Source organism: Glandiceps talaboti, chromosome 1 (assembly GCF_964340395.1).
Source record: "Glandiceps talaboti chromosome 1, keGlaTala1.1, whole genome shotgun sequence".
Classification (NCBI taxonomy): Eukaryota; Metazoa; Hemichordata; class Enteropneusta; family Spengelidae; genus Glandiceps; species Glandiceps talaboti.
The window spans coordinates 646834-655671 of record NC_135549.1 but is presented as its reverse complement, the minus strand read 5'-3'; positions in this window follow the sequence as shown (position 1 = coordinate 655671).

The following is an 8838-nucleotide window of genomic DNA, read 5'->3' as shown; positions in this document are numbered from 1 at the left end:
AAGTTTTCTGTATGGACATTGTGGTTGATTGTCTGGTATGAAAGAAAGGAATTCATCAGATACAAAAGTTAGTCTTGGTTTGGTTCTAGTTGACACAATTAGACTAGACTGTTCAACATAATCAAGATTGGTTTAATTTAGAGAGATGACCAGTTTGTTACATAATTCCTCTTAGTCATTATCAGTATCAGATACAATCAATATGTGGCTACTTTTTCTGATTGGAAATACAAAAATTGTGCATTTGACAGATATAAAAAGACACTACCTTTCTATCATAACTGACTTCTAGTAATGCACCATAATCAGTTCATCATATTCACACTAGTGCTGTACATATATGAAAATCAAAATATTTGGTGTAGGTGGGTCAAAGATGCAATCAGTACTGGTTACCATGGCAACAATATTGTCGCCATGGAAACCTTCCCGTGTGTTTCATTTTGATTGGTCAAAGGTTACAGAAGTGTGTACATGAGAGTATAAAAACTTTTAAAAATGAAAAAAAAAAATTGATAATAGGCAATGGGAAAAAGAAGTCCACCTATCCACACTGCCATAGTTTAGTGAGAAGAAACTTAACAATATGCCAGACATTTCAACATTCTGTAAATTAGTGCCAAATTTCACATTTCTACACGGTGTGCTGTAAAAAGCAGCCAAATTGATTGTTTTTACCATTAACTTAATACTCTCAGTACAACCTGTCCACAATGTCTCAATGGGAAGGTCAGCTTTTTTTATTGTTTAGAACGTTAGAACTTGATGTGCATGGAAATATGAAATAATAGTCTTCATTCATCATTCTTGTTCTCTCCATATATTCTTTGTATTTCTAGTCTTTGCCTTAGTATGGCACTGGCTGAACATGCAATAAAATAAAATGTATTTGTGTTTATATTGACGACTGTGACTCATTTATTTCAGCAATATTGTCAGTATTTGCTAATGTGTAGATGTCATACTATGTTGTGTATGCTTTAGAATCTACAAAGTCTGATTCAAATCTGATATGGTTACATGGTTGGATTTCTTTATTTACCTCTATTTGCTATGTATTGCTGTTTGTTTATGATGTTATTGTTCCCAGAGTGATTGCCATTTGGAACAATAACATCGAAACAAACGACAATAAACAAAGGAAATAGAGGTAGATAAAGAAATGGAGATGTATTCACCACCTCATACTTTAATCAGATTGGAATCTATGCTGCAATCCATTTCTCTTTGTGTACTCTTGAGCCGGAGAATCTTTCAATTCTCACAGATCTCCGGGGGGGGGGGGGGGGGGGGGGTGCAGGGTAGGGTGATGAGCTACTACATGTATCACCTAAAAGAGGCCATGTTGTTTCATGATAAATGGGCAAACTCTAAAAAGAGTCTGTCAGCTTCAACAACACAGATGTATCACCAGTATCCCATCATTGCTTTTTTTTTGGAACCTGGACTGGCTTGAATTTAGCAAACAATGAGATTTTTGTAATTTGCAGTAATATGAATACTTGATCATTCAATCAACATGAAGGCAACACCTTAGTTATATAGGTTTAGTCTTCAGGTCTGTACAGCTGGAAACACACAGTATTGACAATGTTGTCAGGATTGTCCTGTCTCAACCAGAAGTGCTGTATTAAACCCACCCCTAATTCTCCTTAAGTCAACAAAAACATTGTCTGGAGAGTCACTGCTCTTGTCTAAGGTGTAGTGTCAGTCCACTTTCTGTCCTTTGACACAACAAACAATCATTTTCAGGAATAGCATCAGACTACTGATGACACATCAAGAATAATAGGAGTAAACAAATAGAAAACCACTATACATGCTATAAGAATATCAAGTATTGTGACTGGGACAAACTTGCCTGTAGCTGTGTCTACAAATTTCAGATTACTCTATCTTCAGATTGAGCTACAGAAATTTCACTACAAAAGCCATCTTTTTACTAACCAGACACAACTATACATTCTGGAATATGTATCTGTGGTATGCATTGACCTTAATTAGATCTGATGTTACCTTACAATGACTTTAAATTTGGAAGACAATTTTGAAACATCACATTTTAAATTTGCAAGGCAATTTTGCCATATCACATTTTAGCCAAACAGGCATCATTAAAGGGAAAATGTATCTGTCATACACTTTGGGTTCTTGAAAGTCATTTCACATGAACTGTTTAAATTTAAGGGTTTATTAGAATTATTTACTGTTCATCTGATACATATTCATGTCTGCATGGTCCATGAGGCAACAGTTGACCACTGCTAGAACAATGGAGGTGAAAAAGAGTTTGAATTTTGTATTTCTAGACTATCATGTGAAATTTACAGGATGTGAAATTATTCTGTGAAATATGAAATGACTCTAGAACCCAAAGTTGATCAAAAAAGACCTTTATTTCCTGAAGTGGCATTCCCCTTTAATGGGGTTAATGGTTATAGGCATTCTGTTCATTGATACATAACATTCATATTGTACATATAGCACTGCTATGATAACCCTGCTCTAACAAATATGGATGATGGATATGGAAGAATGTGTAATTTGTTACAAAAAATTATCAAACTGTTCCACAGAAGTTTGATGCTATAAGTCTGTTGTGACCTTTAACCTTTACTTTGAAGTGAGCTTCCCTAACTTCAACAAAATAGCCTTGATTAGAATCTACAGTAACTGTAATTACCTCCCCCCCCCAAGTTGCTCTAATATTCATCAATAATGTTTGTGAAGTGTCGACATAAAATTGTAAGATTTTGTGTGCAAGTACGTTGTATGTGCATGATATTTGTGTACTGTGCAAACGACACTTTTCTCCCTCCAAAAATCAAAAATCAAGTTGTTAGACTAGTTCTATGATTTAAACACTAGTTATGTTCTTAGACTAGTTCTATGATCTAAACACTACTTATGTTGTTAGGGTAGTTCTATGATCTAAGTACTTGTTATGTTCTTAGACTAGTTATATGATCTAAACACTACTTATGTTGTTAGGGTAGTTCTATGATCTAAATACTAGTTATGTTGTTAGGGTAGTTCTATGATCTAAATACTACTTATGTTCTTAGACTAGTTCTATGATCTAAACACTAGTTATGTTGTTAGGGTAGTTCTATGATCTAAACACTACTTATGTTCTTAGACTAGTTATATGATCTAAACACTACTTATGTTGTTAGGGTAGTTATATGATCTAAATACTAGTTATGTTGTTAGGGTAGTTCTATGATCTAAGTACTAGTTATGTTGTTAGGGTAGTTCTATGATCTAAATACTACTTATGTTGTTAGACTAGTTCTATGATCTAAACACTACTTATGTTGTTAGGGTAGTTCTATGATCTAAACACTACTTATGTTGTTAGGGTAGTTATATGATCTAAACACTACTTATGTTGTTAGGGTAGTTCTATGATCTAAACACTACTTATGTTCTTAGACTAGTTCTATGATCTAAACACTAATTGTTAGGATAGTTCTATGATCTAAATACTAGTTATGTTGTTAGGGTAGTTCTATGATCTAAATACTAGTTATGTTGTTAGGGTAGTTCTATGATCTAAACACTAGTTATGTTGTTAGGGTAGTTCTATGATCTAAACACTAGTTATGTTGTTAGGGTAGTTCTATGATCTAAACACTAGTTATGTTCTTAGACTAGTTATATGATCTAAACACTAGTTATGTTGTTAGGGTAGTTCTATGATCTAAATACTAGTTATGTTGTTAGGGTAGTTCTATGATCTAAACACTACTTATGTTGTTAGGGTAGTTCTATGATCTAAACACTACTTATGTTGTTAGACTAGTTCTATGATCTAAACACTACTTATGTTGTTAGGGTAGTTCTATGATCTAAACACTACTTATGTTGTTAGGGTAGTTCTATGATCTAAACACTACTTATGTTGTTAGGGTAGTTCTATGATCTAAGTACTAGTTATGTTGTTAGGGTAGTTCTATGATCTAAACACTACTTATGTTGTTAGGGTAGTTCTATGATCTAAACACTACTTATGTTCTTAGACTAGTTCTATGATCTAAACACTACTTATGTTCTTAGACTAGTTCTATGATCTAAACACTACTTATGTTCTTAGACTAGTTATATGATCTAAACACTACTTATGTTGTTAGGGTAGTTCTATGATCTAAACACTAGTTATGTTGTTAGGGTAGTTCTATGATCTAAATACTAGTTATGTTGTTAGGGTAGTTCTATGATCTAAATACTAGTTATGTTGTTAGGGTAGTTCTATGATCTAAACACTACTTATGTTGTTAGGGTAGTTCTATGATCTAAACACTAATGTTGTTAGGGTAGTTCTATGATCTAAACACTACTTATGTTGTTAGGGTAGTTCTATGATCTAAATACTAGTTATGTTGTTAGGGTAGTTCTATGATCTAAACACTAGTTATGTTGTTAGGGTAGTTCTATGATCTAAACACTGGTTTAATGTTGTTAGGGTAGTTCTATGATCTAAATACTAGTTATGTTGTTAGACTAGTTCTATGATCTAAACACTAGTTATGTTGTTAGACTAGTTCTATGATCTAAATTCTAGTTATGTTGTTAGACTAGTTATATGATCTAAACACTAGTTATGTTGTTAGGGTAGTTATATGATCTAAATACTAGTTATGTTGTTAGACTAGTTATATGATCTAAACACTGGTTATGTTGTTAGACTAGTTATATGATCTAAATACTAGTTATGTTGTTAGGGTAGTTATATGATCTAAACACTGGTTATGTTGTTAGGGTAGTTCTATGATCTAAACACTAGTTATGTTGTTAGACTAGTTCTATGATCTAAATACTAGTTATGTTGTTAGACTAGTTATATGATCTAAATACTAGTTATGTTGTTAGACTAGTTATATGATCTAAACACTAGTTATGTTGTTAGGGTAGTTATATGATCTAAATACTAGTTATGTTGTTAGGGTAGTTCTATGATCTAAATACTAGTTATGTTGTTAGGGTAGTTCTATGATCTAAACACTACTTAATATGTTCTTAGACTAGTTATATGATCTAAACACTAGTTATGTTGTTAGACTAGTTATATGATCTAAACACTACTTATGTTGTTAGGGTAGTTCTATGATCTAAACACTAGTTATGTTGTTAGGGTAGTTCTATGATCTAAACACTAGTTATGTTGTTAGGGTAGTTCTATGATCTAAACACTACTTATGTTGTTAGGGTAGTTCTATGATCTAAACACTAGTTATGTTGTTAGGGTAGTTCTATGATCTAAACACTACTTATGTTGTTAGACTAGTTATATGATCTAAACACTACTTATGTTGTTAGACTAGTTATATGATCTAAACACTAGTTATGTTGTTAGGGTAGTTCTATGATCTAAACACTAGTTATGTTCTTAGACTAGTTATATGATCTAAACACTAGTTATGTTGTTAGGGTAGTTCTATGATCTAAACACTAGTTATGTTCTTAGACTAGTTATATGATCTAAACACTGGTTATGTTGTTAGGGTAGTTCTATGATCTAAACACTAGTTATGTTGTTAGACTAGTTCTATGATCTAAACACTGGTTATGTTGTTAGGGTAGTTCTATGATCTAAATACTAGTTATGTTGTTAGACTAGTTATATGATCTAAACACTAGTTATGTTGTTAGACTAGTTCTATGATCTAAATACTAGTTATGTTGTTAGACTAGTTATATGATCTAAATACTAGTTATGTTGTTAGACTAGTTATATGATCTAAACACTAGTTATGTTGTTAGGGTAGTTATATGATCTAAATACTAGTTATGTTGTTAGGGTAGTTCTATGATCTAAATACTAGTTATGTTGTTAGGGTAGTTCTATGATCTAAACACTACTTAATATGTTCTTAGACTAGTTATATGATCTAAACACTAGTTATGTTGTTAGACTAGTTATATGATCTAAACACTACTTATGTTGTTAGGGTAGTTCTATGATCTAAACACTAGTTATGTTGTTAGGGTAGTTCTATGATCTAAACACTAGTTATGTTGTTAGGGTAGTTCTATGATCTAAACACTACTTATGTTGTTAGGGTAGTTCTATGATCTAAACACTAGTTATGTTGTTAGGGTAGTTCTATGATCTAAACACTACTTATGTTGTTAGACTAGTTATATGATCTAAACACTACTTATGTTGTTAGACTAGTTATATGATCTAAACACTAGTTATGTTGTTAGGGTAGTTCTATGATCTAAACACTAGTTATGTTCTTAGACTAGTTATATGATCTAAACACTAGTTATGTTGTTAGGGTAGTTCTATGATCTAAACACTACTTATGTTGTTAGGGTAGTTCTATGATCTAAATACTAGTTATGTTGTTAGACTAGTTCTATGATCTAAATACTACTTATGTTGTTAGGGTAGTTCTATGATCTAAACACTACTTATGTTGTTAGGGTAGTTCTATGATCTAAACACTAGTTATGTTGTTAGACTAGTTCTATGATCTAAATACTACTTATGTTGTTAGGGTAGTTCTATGATCTAAACACTACTTATGTTGTTAGGGTAGTTCTATGATCTAAACACTAGTTATGTTGTTAGGGTAGTTCTATGATCTAAACACTACTTATGTTGTTAGGGTAGTTCTATGATCTAAACACTAGTTATGTTGTTAGACTAGTTCTATGATCTAAATACTACTTATGTTGTTAGGGTAGTTCTATGATCTAAACACTACTTATGTTGTTAGGGTAGTTCTATGATCTAAACACTAGTTATGTTGTTAGGGTAGTTCTATGATCTAAACACTACTTATGTTGTTAGGGTAGTTCTATGATCTAAACACTAGTTATGTTGTTAGGGTAGTTCTATGATCTAAACACTACTTATGTTGTTAGACTAGTTCTATGATCTAAATACTACTTATGTTGTTAGGGTAGTTCTATGATCTAAACACTAGTTATGTTCTTAGACTAGTTCTATGATCTAAACACTAGTTATGTTCTTAGACTAGTTATATGATCTAAACACTACTTATGTTGTTAGGGTAGTTCTATGATCTATGTTCTTAGACTAGTTCTATGATCTACACATTTAGTTTTGCTGTTAGGCTAGTTATGTATATATGACAAATGTGCCGTTTTCATGCTCTATGAATTTCTTTCTTGACTTTCAATTAAAATGCCACTATTGTTACATTCTGTGTACATTCCATCCAAGGACAATTCAATATGTGTATAATGAGGTGCAGTAAATATATAAACAAAACAAGTTTTCAATTTGTATTCTTCTTAACTGGTTTAGACAATCTTTATTTGACAATATTAGTGAATTATACAAACATGAAGGACTTTTCTGGTAGACATGATTAACCTTAAATTCCCTTAAAAGTATATTTAATATTTTCTAGTAAATATCACACATGTCACTATAATTTGATTTGTATCAATACAATCTAATTGGCTATCCTCAACCAAATACTGGATATCTGCCACTAAATTGGCTATCCTCAGCCCTATACTGGATATCTACCACTGAATTGGCTATCCTCAGCCCTATACTGGATATCTGCCACTGAATTGGCTATCCTCAGCCATATACTGGATATCTGCCACTGAATTGGCTATCCTCAGCAAAATACTGGATATCTGCCACTGAATTGGCTATCCTCAGCCCTATACTGGATATCTACCACTGAATTGGCTATCCTCAGCCCTATACTGGATATCTGCCACTGAATTGGCTATCCTCAACCAAATACTGGATATCTGCCACTGAATTGGCTATCCTCAGCCCTATACTGGATATCTGCCACTGAATTGGCTATCCTCAGCCCTATACTGGATATCTGCCACTGAATTGGCTATCCTCAGCCCTATACTGGATATCTGCCACTGAATTGGCTATCCTCAGCCCTATACTGGATATCTGCCACTGAATTGGCTATCCTCAGCCCTATACTGGATATCTGCCACTGAATTGGCTATCCTCAGCAAAATACTGGATATCTGCCACTGAATTGGCTATCCTCAGCCCTATACTGGATATCTGCCACTGAATTGGCTATCCTCAGCCCTATACTGGATATCTGCCACTGAATTGGCTATCCTCAACCAAATACTGGATATCTGCCACTGAATTGGCTATCCTCAGCAAAATACTGGATATCGGCCACTGAATTGGCTATCCTCAGCCCTATACTGGATATCTGCCACTGAATTGGCTATCCTCAGCAAAATACTGGATATCTGCCACTAAATTGGCTATCCTCAGCCCTATACTGGATATCTGCCACTAAATTGGCTATCCTCAGCCCTATACTGGATATCTGCCACTGAATTGGCTATCCTCAGCCCTATACTGGATATCTACCACTACATTGGCTATCCTCAGCCCTATACTGGATATCTGCCACTGAATTGGCTATCCTCAGCAAAATACTGGATATCTGCCACTAAATTGGCTATCCTCAGCCCTATACTGGATATCTGCCACTGAATTGGCTATCCTCAGCCCTATACTGGATATCTGCCACTGAATTGGCTATCCTCAGCCAAATACTGGATATCTGCCACTGAATTGGCTATCCTCAGCCCTATACTGGATATCTGCCACTGAATTGGCTATCCTCAGCAAAATACTGGATATCTGCCACTGAATTGGCTATCCTCAGCCCTATACTGGATATCTGCCACTGAATTGGCTATCCTCAGCCCTATACTGGATATCTGCCACTGAATTGGCTATCCTCAGCAAAATACTGGATATCTGCCACTGAATTGGCTATCCTCAGCCCTATACTGGATATCTACCACTGAATTGGCTATCCTCAGCAAAATACTGGATATCTGCCACTAAAT